This window comes from Lepisosteus oculatus, unplaced genomic scaffold (genome assembly GCF_040954835.1).
Source record: "Lepisosteus oculatus isolate fLepOcu1 unplaced genomic scaffold, fLepOcu1.hap2 HAP2_SCAFFOLD_87, whole genome shotgun sequence".
Lineage (NCBI taxonomy): Eukaryota > Metazoa > Chordata > Actinopteri > Semionotiformes > Lepisosteidae > Lepisosteus > Lepisosteus oculatus.
The window spans coordinates 207,192-219,499 of NW_027168425.1; the positions used below are offsets into that span (position 1 = coordinate 207,192).

Consider the following 12,308-nt stretch of genomic DNA (forward strand, 5'->3'; position numbering starts at 1 on the left):
AGCCTGTCACCACCCCAAAAGAGGAAGAATCTAAACACGAAGCCTCTTTGTATACAAACTGGCTGAATGAAACTGATAATGAGGGGGATATGAGTAATTTGTGGTATAAATTTATAAATCATACTGTAAAGTTAAAGAAATTTAATGCATCTTGTTATATATGTGCTTTAATGCCTCATTCTACAGCCTCACCCATGCGACTTTTTATGAAATGTACTCTTTTATTAATATCACGTTAGAAGGCTTAGACGCTATCAAACAAGAATTAAGGGGAGTTAGATTAATGGTACTTCAGAACAGGTTCGTGCTGGACCTTCAAAATGCAGCATCTGGAGGAGTCTATGCTTTAGTAGGAGACTCCTGTTGTACATATATTCCAGCTAATGACGATGATTACGGAAATATTACGCTCGCTATTCAGCATTTGAAAGAACTAAAAGACAAGGTGAATAAAGAGAGAGGCATAAAAGATACACTGGCTTTTCTCTCCTGGTTAGAATCACTGTTTGGGCCAGGGGGAATGTTTTTCTTTTAAGTTACTAACACCGATTATAGGGGCTGTGATACTTGTCTTCCTGTTTTTATGTTGCTGTATGACATGTATTATTCCAATGCTTCGAAATATGGAAATATGGTACCTAGGGGGATAAACTGTTCATCCTTCCAGTCTGGAGAATTGGCAGCTGTCTGACGTCAGTAAGTGATCCTTAAAAAATTAATAGTTCCATGACAGTGTGCATCACCAGAAAATCAATTTCAATGCATTAAAACTCTTGTTATCCTTCTGATCATTGAAGTGTCATTGCCCCAGCACTGTATACTCTTACTTTTGACGCCTGTCTGAAGTTGGATCCATTTCTAAGAATGGTGACTCACATATCCTCATGCTCAACTTTGGCTCAACCACACAAACTATGAAGTTAATCATCTGCTTTTGCTCCAAGATTTGTGTTACTAGGCTCTCTCCTGGGGATCCTCGTGTTCAAACATTGCCCTTATTGTGGATGATCCATGACAGAATTCAGGGAATTCAGAATTCTGATACCTCAGCTCAGATTCTGACTGGGCAGACTGTCATTGCCTGGTGTGAATGTGTGCATATCTGTTTTTGTGCATGTTCTGTGGCCTGTTGTACAGTACATCACAAATGAAAGGGAAATGGAAAACTAAAATAAGACTCAAGTGTTTTATCTTTCATTAACAGTGTTTCATTAGTATCTATGCTAGATCCTGTCATCCACTGCTTACCACGACAGGCTCTAGCACGGGATAGCAGCTAATACATTTAACAATCTCACTGCACAATGTTGTATATTCAAGGGCTGATCTTCTGTACTTTTTCTTTCACTTTTCATTTCCTGGAAACTCAGTCCTGCCAGGAATAATCTGAGAACATAATCAATCTGAGTGAAATTCTAAGCAGAGGAAGATTGTTTTACAGAGTCAACAAGGTCTAATTCAAGGTCATCAGCACTAACAAGATTCTCTCTGGAGACAGGCGATAAGAAAATTGAAAGTGTGTATTGTTACACAACAGCAGAGACTATGAGTTATGCTATCATGAGAGTGGTGATGGATTTTTTTCATTGCTTAGTTTTGCAGGTTCTGTACATTTGAACATTCAAAGTGACTAAAGTAAAGGAGTTTTCCCTTTTTACCACATAATTCCCAAAGATCAACACTAATAGAAAGCCTAATTCCAGCCAAGATTCAATTACTGTCTCTCAGGCATCCCAGCAGTGGATTTCATGACTTCAGACAGCCATCTTTATCAGTGGAGAACTCAATGCTCTGAGGTTTACTGGCAGAGTCTCACACTGGGTAATATGTTGGTAAATAATGTCCTATGGAATTCTACTATTGATAAATTCTACTATGGAACTGCGATGTGTCCTGAAAAAATCTTCTATGATAGTGGTACAGTCCATCACACCCCACCTACAGCCTTTAAAAGAGAAAAAAAAAACTGACAACAACAAAGTAAGTCTGGTGTAATCAACTAGGTCTTGCAAACATACTTAACCTCTTCCAGCTACCAACATTACAAATGCTGTTTACACATTAGATGGTTATTTTTTGGCTTCTGATATTATGGTGGAAAAAGAGCCCTGGAATCTTTGTAGAAGGACAAAAGACGGAAAGAACAGGCAGTGTAACCATGGCGAAGAGAAGGGAAATATTGGAGAGAGCTTTTTTCATACACTTTTTATCATTGTTTTTCCAGCCCAACAATGATCAACAAATATGGGCAGGCGTCCTGTGCCAAATCCAATCTACCTTTCTTCCAAGCATACAGGAATGTCAGTGAATTAAATATTGACATATGAAAATACCCAAAAATATGCAATCACACATATGCAGTTTGAGCAAACATAAGACAATACCCAAGTACCACAAACTACCAGGCATCATAAGCAGTTCAGGTGGGGAGCTGTGTCAGCATGCGTAGGCTGCAAAGGAACAAGTAATAGGTCTATTCCATGCTTAAAAGAGAAGAAAGAAAACACAACATTTCAGCCGTGGAGCCCTCACACCTGAAGAAGGCTCCACGGCCGAAACGTTGTGTTTTCTTTCTTCTCTTTTCATCTAGTGTCATTAGCCAGTTCCTGTCAAAATAAAATAGAAAAGGATAACATTCTAGAGAGAGTTTGAAATACCAAGGTACAATTTAAACCATATTTCTTCCACTACAACCACAATATTTTGGAGAGATCGCTGAGCCTAACTGTTCTGGCATGTCCGTTAGCCTCCGTCCTGCTTCAGCAATGAATGCAACGGGGCACATTCTGAGGGAGATGCGGTCAATCAGGTTGCAGGAAAACCATGCTATGCTTTTTTTTGAGATCTGAAAAGGACAGAGGGGCCATGTATATGTGTGCAGCTGGATATGTTATTGCAGGTGGCGTAGCAAATTCTGCTGAAGCCCCACTGCCTGGTGTGGACGGTAGCTGTGCATGTTGCAGCAGAATTGTGCATGTGAGATCAAGGGGGCATGTCATGTGTTTGAGCACTTCACTCCCTTCCGGAAGCACGTGATTCCCTGAGTCCAAAAAATTTGTAAGTTCTTTGGATGACCTGTGGACCGATCTTTCACGATGAAGAATTCCTTAAGAAGAATAGATCTCGGCCCACCATCCCAATGCCTCCATCTGAAAACAGCAACCTCCCACTGCCCTTAGTCTGCAAGGCAGTCCTTTCAAGTGCGATGATGACGCCGGGACCTTCGTTGCCTATTGTACGAGCTGAACTTTTGTGCTCATCAATTCAAGGCTCTTTCCATCAACTCATCTTGTCTTTTGACGCTTCATGTTTTGTACTCCTTTGACTATCGGCATATCGGGTGACTGCAAACACTGAAGTTCTTGCTTACGGAGTGTGGAACAGTGTTTTCAAGTGATCGCTGTTCTGTCATGTTGACGCCGAGTGAATCTTTCTTTGGCAACATGGGCAGGCTGACAGCAGCGCGAGCTAAAGTAATGGCAAATTTCTTGACTTATTTCTGAATGTGAATGTTCTTTAGAAAAGGGATGCGGCGTTGCTTCTCCCCCGTGTAAAGGTCACGCATTCCAGACGTGGTTATGAGCGAACAGTTGCCGCAAGTGTTTGAAAAGAGCAAGAGAGGAAGCAGCCCTGCCCCGTGTGAGGATCAAACTCAGGACCTTCAGACAATGAGACTGACGCGCTACCAACTACGCCAACGAGGCCAGCTGCAGTACACAGCTGGAAAGTTTGCCTCATATGGATTTCAGTCGCCCGTTCCCTAATCTTTAGACGCCCTCTGCTGGATGTTGCATTTGCCTTTTGATCTCACCGATACTTTTTTGGTCTGTTTCTGTTGCGAGTCCGTTTTTCAGATCTCACCTAGCACAAGTCTCTCTGGCTGAAGTGGCCTCTCTGCTTCAGCATCGTGCCCTCACTCAGCCATTAAAAACGTCACTCGGACTTCTGACATGCTGACATGAAATGTCAAGAGAGAGTGGCGGAGACGCTTAAGGCAGAGAGAAGATGAAGAGGGGGCGTGGCTGCAAAATGATTGACAGCTGCATGACGCTCTCCATGCAAGGCGTGACCACAGGCTAAAGGACACCTTTCGGCACATCAAGCTCTAAGCACACACCTGGAGGACGTGGGAAATGATCCCGTTATCTCTCGCATGCAAAGCGAGCGCTGTACCATGCAAGCTAACCCCCCTCGCTGGGGTTATGCCTCGGTGTCACCTAGTGCCGCTTGTTCCCCTCTTACCGGGTGCAGTTCACTGCCCTTCGTCTGCAAGGCAGTCGTGTAATTGCAGCTTTCTTGACTTATTGATGAAGGTCTGACTGGACGAGCGAATGACGCCTCTCCCCCGTCCTCAAGCTCGCTGACAGAATAAAATGGAAAGTGCTGCCGTGGCTCATTGGTTTAGGGGTATGAGTCTCGCTTAGGGTGTGGGAGGTCCTGGGTTCAACTCCTGGATGAGCCCTTGTGTGTTCTTCTTGTCCTCGTCCACAAGACTGGGAACTGCATGGGCGAATGTGAAGAAGATCCTTCTCGAACGTGCAAAACGTGCGAGAAGAGGGGGCGCTTGTTTCCAGCCAAAACTTCTCGCGTGTGAGACGAGCTGACCATCGCTGCAGGAGGTGGGAGGGTCACTCTGGTAGACAGAGCTGACCTTCGGCAATAGGATTTATACTCTCCAAGATGATATTTGCACTTTCTGGAGAGGCGATTTTCTCCACTTCAGTAGCCAGATTTCGTCGATTGCGTGGAGAGGGCTGTAGAATGTGGCAGCGCCTTTCCTGCTCCGTCCATGACAGGCGTGCTGGTCTCTGGAGAGAGAGCACGGTCCATCAGCGCACTCCAATAAAGGCACTGGAAGCAGCTGAATCGCAATGGCGAAGCTCAACGCTGGGCCGCTGGGCATATCTTACCACCGTTTCCGTAGTGTAGTGGTTATCACGTTTGCCTCACACGCGAAAGGTCCCCGGTTCGAAACCGGGCGGAAACAGACTTATTTTGTCGCCACGCACAAAAGGGGATTGGGGATTCGCCTAGCGCTGTGATCGAACAGACCCACTCACCCCTTAGTGTGGCGGGATCTGCACAGTGCATGTCGCAGCGCATCCTGCTTTCACTTCAATGCGCGTCCTGATGTACCCCGGTCTCCCGCGTGACAGGTGGGGACAGGTGACAGGTCCTATACTAACGAGGAAGACATCGCTCTCTCCGACCCCCGGCATTGTGTCCCGACCCACCGTGCTGGAAGCCGACGGGTGCTGTGATTCCTTTAAGGAGCAGAAATGACAACCGAGGAGCCGAGAGATCATTTCAGCATTTCGCGTCTGAACGGAAAACACAAACGACCAACTCGGAATGACTTGCCTTTGACGCTTTTCAAAGCGTTCTTTGTGCACGACGACTGCGCCGCCTAGCAGATACAAATGGGTTGTACAACTTTGAACTAGCAAATGGAAGAGGGCTAAGCCCCCTCTCTTTTAGCCCAGGTTCAATCTGTCTCCCAGAATCACCAGGGCGCACACACACACACCCGTGCCGTTGAAGTGCTCTGCTTCATTTCTAAGGGCAACTCAACATTCACTCCTACCCCGAGTGCAGAAAAGACAGTGTCTGCAGCAACAGCAGCTCAGGTCTCTGCACAGGAGCTAAGCTGCCCCCATCTCCTCTGCTCTGCGGCTCCTGCGGAGTGGAATCCTGCCTGGAGCTGTGTTTGCAGGCGGCGGCTCCCCGCGCCCTGTCTGTGCGTCGTGAAATTAATTAATAACGTTAATAAATTTATAAAGTTAATTTATAAATTTATAAAGTTAATAAAGTTATAAATTAGAAATTAATAACGATATAATTATATTCATGTACCGCAACACAAGAATAGTACACGCTGTACATTGTCTGTCGATAATGTTTCTGTAGTGCTTTTTCAGCACTCAGCTGGTGGTGCTGTGGGTTAGGTTCCTGACTTCCATATCACACGGTCTATGATTGAATCCCATTGAACTATGACTTTATTTTTTAACAAACATTTCTTTGAAAAAATGAAACGTTTCCCTTGGTCAGAGATTAAATAAAACCTCACTTTTTTTGAGCAGAAGGTTTACTGTGACCTGAGAAGGGCCGGCATCCAATCACGGTGGTACACACACACGCTCTCACCTATATGAGCTACACGGCTACCAAGATGATCTCAGGTGCGCCGAGCTGGTACGGAACATATTGAACTGATCGACGGCGAATTGTCTCTCAGACAGGCTTTTCACCTCTGAGCTCCCTGACTGACAGTGATCAGCTAGGTAGTGAAACAGTCAGCTGCTTCTAAGCCTTAAACAGCTGCATCTCGGCGCTTCCACGGAGAGATGATTTGAAAGCCGAACATCACCCGTTGGGAACACCTTACTATCACTAGTTTAAGAGACTCTTAAGGTCTTGCAGAGGTGCCTGTCTAATAGCATGCACTTTGCAAGCTATAGGTGTTTAGGCTGAGGCAGAATGCCTGTTAACAAAATGTTTTTCTAAAGGTGTGTCCAAGTGGCTGCAAAAGGACAACACTCCTGGGGCGCCGTGGCTTAGTTGGTTAAAGCGCCTGTCTAGTAAACAGGAGATCCTGGGTCCGAATCCCAGCGGTGCCTTCTTTGTTCTGTCTTCTCGAACAGTACTGGTCATTATGGACAACCGCCTACGGCTAGACTTAATTAAATGCAAGTATTCATTTCCTGTCTTTAACGCGACTTGTTTTTCTTAAAATGGATGCAACTTGCAAAACATGAAATACAAACCTTGCTAATCAGCGCTAGCGGCTGGCAAAAAAAAAAGAAGTCAGCAATGTTTTTTTTCTTTAACCTTAACCCTGCTAATGGAGAAGAGTTAATCGACCGAGTCTATGCAGCTTAAACGGTGCGCATGTCGGGTCCTTAGCTGAAAGGGTGGTAAATCACGCTCACCCCAGTCCTTAATCTTTTAAAGAGGATACAAAATTGAACCTAGTCGCCACATCACATACATCCTATTCAACGATAAAAAGGTAACATCTATCCTCGTCCAGAGTAAATCTCACGTTGAGGGCATATTTTTTTCCACTTTACCATGAGTCGGGCTCGGCTGCACAGAGGAGAGAGCAGAGCAATGAGGTCACGGGGACAGGGGAGTCACATGCTGGCGGTTTGAATACGCGGAAGATCACTGAGGGATCCACAGTATGTGGACCCTCCGTGCGCCATCAGTCCGCACTCCGGACTCTGAATCCTGCCATCCGAGTTAAGATCTCGGCGGAACCTGAGGCGCAGTTCCTTCTTAAAACGTAATCTGGTGAGCATTTCTAGAATCGTACTTGTATAGATGCAGCCTTTAATGTGTTGCTAGGTTAAAATTGATGACTTCTTGAACTTCAGTAGGCAACTGCCCTCTTGATTTCGGATTTAATTTCTTTATTACAGGGGCGCTTTTATGAAGACAGAGTCATGTTCAGGTACTTTGCTTGATGGAGGAAGCTCATTTCGGACTCTGTGATCTGCTCACCTGGAAAGGTCTACTGTACTACTACAAGAGAGAAGTAGAGTCTGGAAGAAGGGACAATTTTATGATGCTTTGGAAGGTAATGCTTTTTTTTCTTTGAAATCGAAATGAATCAGAATATCAGTGCAAAAGACAAACTCTTGGTTTGGTTTAAAGAGATATGGTTTTAAAACAGACAAAATGTAGAAAACAGGTGTTTCTCACTTTTGGAAAAGAATGGACCGGGGGTAATATTTTACTAGTTGCAGGGCTGAGATCACTGGGTTACAGTCCTGTAGTGTCACACCAGGGACAGTGGCGCAATGCATAATGCATCTGACTACGGATTAGGAGATTGTAGGTTCGACTCCTACCTGGCTCGGGTCGTTTTAAAACACATCGGGCTATTCCCCAAGTAGCCTGTGCTACTTACTGCATTGTAATCGTACCCAGTAAGAGATTTCCTTCATATAAATGAACTGCACCTGACAGCTTTAGAATAACACCTGGGCTCAGTACGGTGCTGAGAGCTCAGCGTTGCTGTTCTAATTAGCACGCACGATTGTTGCTAGTTGAAAACTTTTCCCAATACCCCGCTTCCGCTGGTTTGCAATACAATCGGCGAAAGCAATTTTTGACAGTCTCGTCAGAGACTGAGCAAGGTGTTTAAAGACAGATTTTGTCATGGTGACATCATGGTAGAAAGAAACGAGCTTGTTACGTCTCAACAGAAACGCTCTTTATCTCTTTCAGCGTTATGCAGAGAACAGCGTCTGTCGAGATCACTTTTGAGTCAGCGCGAAACGCCGTGTGCTGTCAGTTTGATTTCATATTGCTCGTAGCGGCGCCCGGCTTTTGTCTGTCAAACGTTAGGTTGCGCTTCTTCATGCTGCATCGTCGGCATGAGTGGAGCTTTTTAAACGTCTGTACTTACTGCGCCCCATAAGAAATCGTTTGTCCCCGTTCAAAAGAGATTGTGCGATGTCCTGCAGCGTTTGCAAAGCAAACCTTTGACAGTTTGAAAAGAGGAATTTATTGTGCTTCCTGTGCGTGCAGTAGTTACAAAGTTGAAGGTCTTTACACGATCTGCTGCAGTTTTCAGTGGGCGAGCTTTGTCAGATGGCTTGGAAAAACGCACTGTGTTTCGGCTCGGGAAACATCATGGGCAGTGTCCTGCATGTTTTCTGTGTATAGCTGTCTTTTAACACATACAGAATTCATTAGAAATCATTGATTTCTCCAATTAACAAGGGTCCCTTTTGAACCTGCGAGAAGCATTCCTTCAATGTAACAGATTTACTCCGGGGAAAGGCAGCTTGACATTGAGAGTAGCTCAAGCTTTCAGCACCCGTATCGGACTGCGTGTATGCAGACACCGCTCAGAATCCCCTGTAAGATTCTCCTTCAATTCCGTTTTGCAGTGCTTTAGCTCTTTCAAAAGGCTTCGCTTTGCTAGTCATAATCCAAGGCTCATGACAGCATTTGAAACCAATTGCCACTGCGTTGGCCAGGAATCGAACCCAGGTCAACTGCTTGGAAGGCAGCTATGCTCAACACTATACCACCAATGCACGCCCACAGGTGCCCTGCAGGACACCACCAGAGAATGCTCACGATTTCGGAAGCTGTCTCCGGGACGTGCTGATTCCACACATCCTGAATAAATCATGATATTGTTAGTTGCTGTAGCTAGACGTTCAAATGAGTTTCATGGCCAGATGGACTGTTTCCTCCAGCGATTTCGATTTTTAAGAACTTTTATTTCCTTTTCACAATAAAATACAGGGCATCACAAATGCTTTACATTAATATACATACTTAAAACAGTATATATGATCACATCTTATTACATTTTGACACGGTACGAGTTACATAGCAACAATTTCTTTTTTCTGAAGCAAATCACATTCTTTACTTAAACATGATAGTGTTTTTCACAGTTTCTTGAGATATTGACCTATGCCCTCTATTTCCCACAGATTTTCTGCTTCCTCCCTCCCTTCTCTCCACAGATCTCTGAGGTAATAGTTCTCTCGGGTGATGAACAGGGCCAGGCTACCTGCAGCCTTGACTGGGATCTTGATGCCTTTGAACAGCCCCATGTTCCTCACTCTCCACAGGGCGTCTTTCCCACTGTTCACCACGGCCCAGATCCTGTCAAACTTCCTCCTGACGTGTTTGACAGGATCTGGGCCGTGTCAAAGAGATGCCGTATATGACGAAAGCAGCGGTCAGGGTAAATTGGGGCGAGAGAGCCTGCAACCAATCTTCAAACTGTGCCCAGAAGGCCTTAGCAAAAAAGCAAGACCACAGGAGATGGGTCACAGTCTCCTCCTCGCTGCAGCCCACCCTAACGCAGTGAGGGCTGGGTGTGAGGACCATACGGTACAAGGAAGTTCGTACCGGTAAGCACTGGTGGACGACACTCCAGGCTAAATCTCTGTGAATGTTGCACAGAAACTTAGAGGATGTGTGTTTCCACACCTTCCTTGTTTGGGCTGATGTTAAAATGCCCACAGGGGTCTGCCTATTGTTCTGGGGTGCAAAGAAATCTTCCAGTTTTTGGACGCTGACATCTCGGAGGGGAATATGGCCAATTGTGTGAGATCTTAGAAAACTTTTAACTGTCCCATAAATTGCAGGGCATGTGTCAGAGAGTGGGACATCCAGCTTGGGTCTGACACCCCACACTCTGAACACCTCCCTACCTACCCAGAGCCTGGAAAAATAAGTCCAGGTACGCGCTGCAGGTGCTGTTGCAAAGCCTCTCAGCACAGAGGCCAGGAAAATGCACAGCAGCTTCGTAGCAATATCTGGGACAGACTTCCCCCCTGAGGGTAGCGGCCTGTACATTATTTCCCTTCTGAGTCTTTCCTGCTTCCCACCCCATAGAAATTGAAACATCAATCTCCTCAGCACCGCCGCAACACGGTGTGGGATTGGGAAGGTAGAAGCCAGAAAATTCAAGACAGGCAAGAGCTTGGCTTTGATGACCAGCACCTTCCCTGTCATGGTGAGGTCTCGGTTCTTCCATTGCATCAGTTTTTTGTTTAAGATTGGCAATTTGTTCTGCCAATTTACTGTTCCCATCTCTTCTCCAAAATACACCCCCAGGACCTTAATTCTCTTCTCTTGCAGCCTGAGATCATGTCCTTCTTTTGGCTCCCTCCAGTTCTGATAAAAAATCTCGCTCTTTGATTTGTTAATTTTTGCAGAGGAAGCCAAAGAGAACCGATCACAGCACTGCAGAGCTCTACTAATTGAGGCATTGTCAGAGAGGAGCAGGGTGACGTCATCCATGTATAGAGATGTCTTTACCTCTCCTCCCCCACTTCCAGGTACTGGTATCCCATTAATGGCCTGATCCTGGCGCAAGGCACAGGCTAAGGGCTCCATAGCCAAAACGAATAACAAGGGGGATAATGGCCAGCCCTGCCTCACAACAGACTTCAAAGGGGCGTGATCTATTGCCATTAACCATTACTCTGCTGTTGCTACCTGTGTACAGCAGGTTAATCCACTTTCTCATGATGGGGCCAAACTTCATGTGCTCAAGTACCGAAGTTAAGTACTGCCGGTTTAGGCGGTCAAAGGCCTTTTCTAGGTCTACACCTGAAATGCACAGAGGGAGGGAGCGATCCTCTGAGTACAGACAGACATCCCTCAACAAGGCCAGGTTGTCGCTCATCAGGCATCCTGCTATCCCACAAGTCTGTTCTTTCCCTACCAGTGAGGCCACTACATTTTGTAGGCGCAGGAAAAGGGCTTTGGACAGGATCTTAGTGTCCACGCCTAACAGGCTGAGGGGTCTCCAGTTCTTTATGTCATTCTTTGCTCCTTTCTTAAACAAGAGAGAGATAGTGCCTTCTCTTAAGGAGTCAGGCAGCAATTCTGTCTTATAGCTTTCCTCGAATAGGAGCAGCAGCGGATCCTGAAGCAGATCCCAAAAGGTGCAATAAAATTCTTTAGGGAGCCCGTCAGCACCCGGAGTTTTCCCCTTCTGTAAGCTCTCCATAGCCTGTCTCAGCTCTTCTACTGTCAAATCCCTCTCAAGTACTTCCCTATCTTCTTCACTCAAAACGTTTTCTAGCTTTGAGGTAAAAAAATGAATTTCTTCATCCTTTACCTCTGTAGAGCTGTACAGTCTTGAGTAGAAGGCCTCGGTGCAGGAGAGGATAGCACTCGGCTCTGTTCTCTCTCGTCCCTCCTCATCAACTACACTTTCCATGACAGACTTGGAGCCTTCCACTTTCCTGAAAAAGAGGCGAGAACACTTCTCATTTTCTTCCAAGAACTGCACTCGACTACTTTCTTCGGCTATGCTCCGGATGTCCTTTTTTAAAAGGGTGATATCCTCGAGCACATCGAAGCCACTGTGCATCATCGTGTAGAGACGCTGCAGCTGCCTCTGTTTCCTGGCTAGCACTCCTCTCCGTCTGGCAGCAGCCTTCCTTCCCTCAGCCATGAAAAAGGCCTTTGTCCTCACCTTCACCTCCTCCCACCACTCTCCTACTGACCCGTACAGACACTGCAAGGACAGCCACTGTGATAGTTTCTCCTTGTAGCAGGATACTACCCCCTCGTTCTCTAGCAGCTTTGTGTTGAGTTTCCAGATGCCTGGGCCAAAGCCCTGGAGTTCCACTCTACGACCTAAAGCCTGATGATCTGAGAAGAAGACAGGCTGAAGAGTGACCCCAACAACTTTCACTCTCTCTGAGACAAAGCAATAGTCAATTCTGGAGCTGCTATTCCTCCCTGACCATGTATATCCTGCTGTTGTGGGATATATACATCTATATGTGTCTGAGAGTTTAAAGTCTTGAACT

General features: G+C 45.8%; 3 non-coding genes across 3 annotated transcripts; all 3 read left to right on the top strand.

The window, feature by feature from the left end:
• The first annotated feature begins 4,914 nt into the window (after nucleotides 1-4,914).
• Nucleotides 4,915-4,987, top strand: trnav-cac (transfer RNA valine (anticodon CAC)). The gene has a single exon. It is a non-coding gene; the product is annotated as a tRNA-Val (tRNA).
• Nucleotides 4,988-6,546: 1,559 nt separating this feature from the next.
• trnat-agu (transfer RNA threonine (anticodon AGU)) lies at nucleotides 6,547-6,620 on the top strand. Its single transcript has one exon. It is a non-coding gene; the product is annotated as a tRNA-Thr (tRNA).
• Nucleotides 6,621-7,996: 1,376 nt separating this feature from the next.
• Nucleotides 7,997-8,135, top strand: LOC138236046 (U4 spliceosomal RNA). The gene has a single exon (XR_011188447.1). It is a non-coding gene; the product is annotated as a U4 spliceosomal RNA (small nuclear RNA).
• Nucleotides 8,136-12,308: the final 4,173 nt, after the last annotated feature.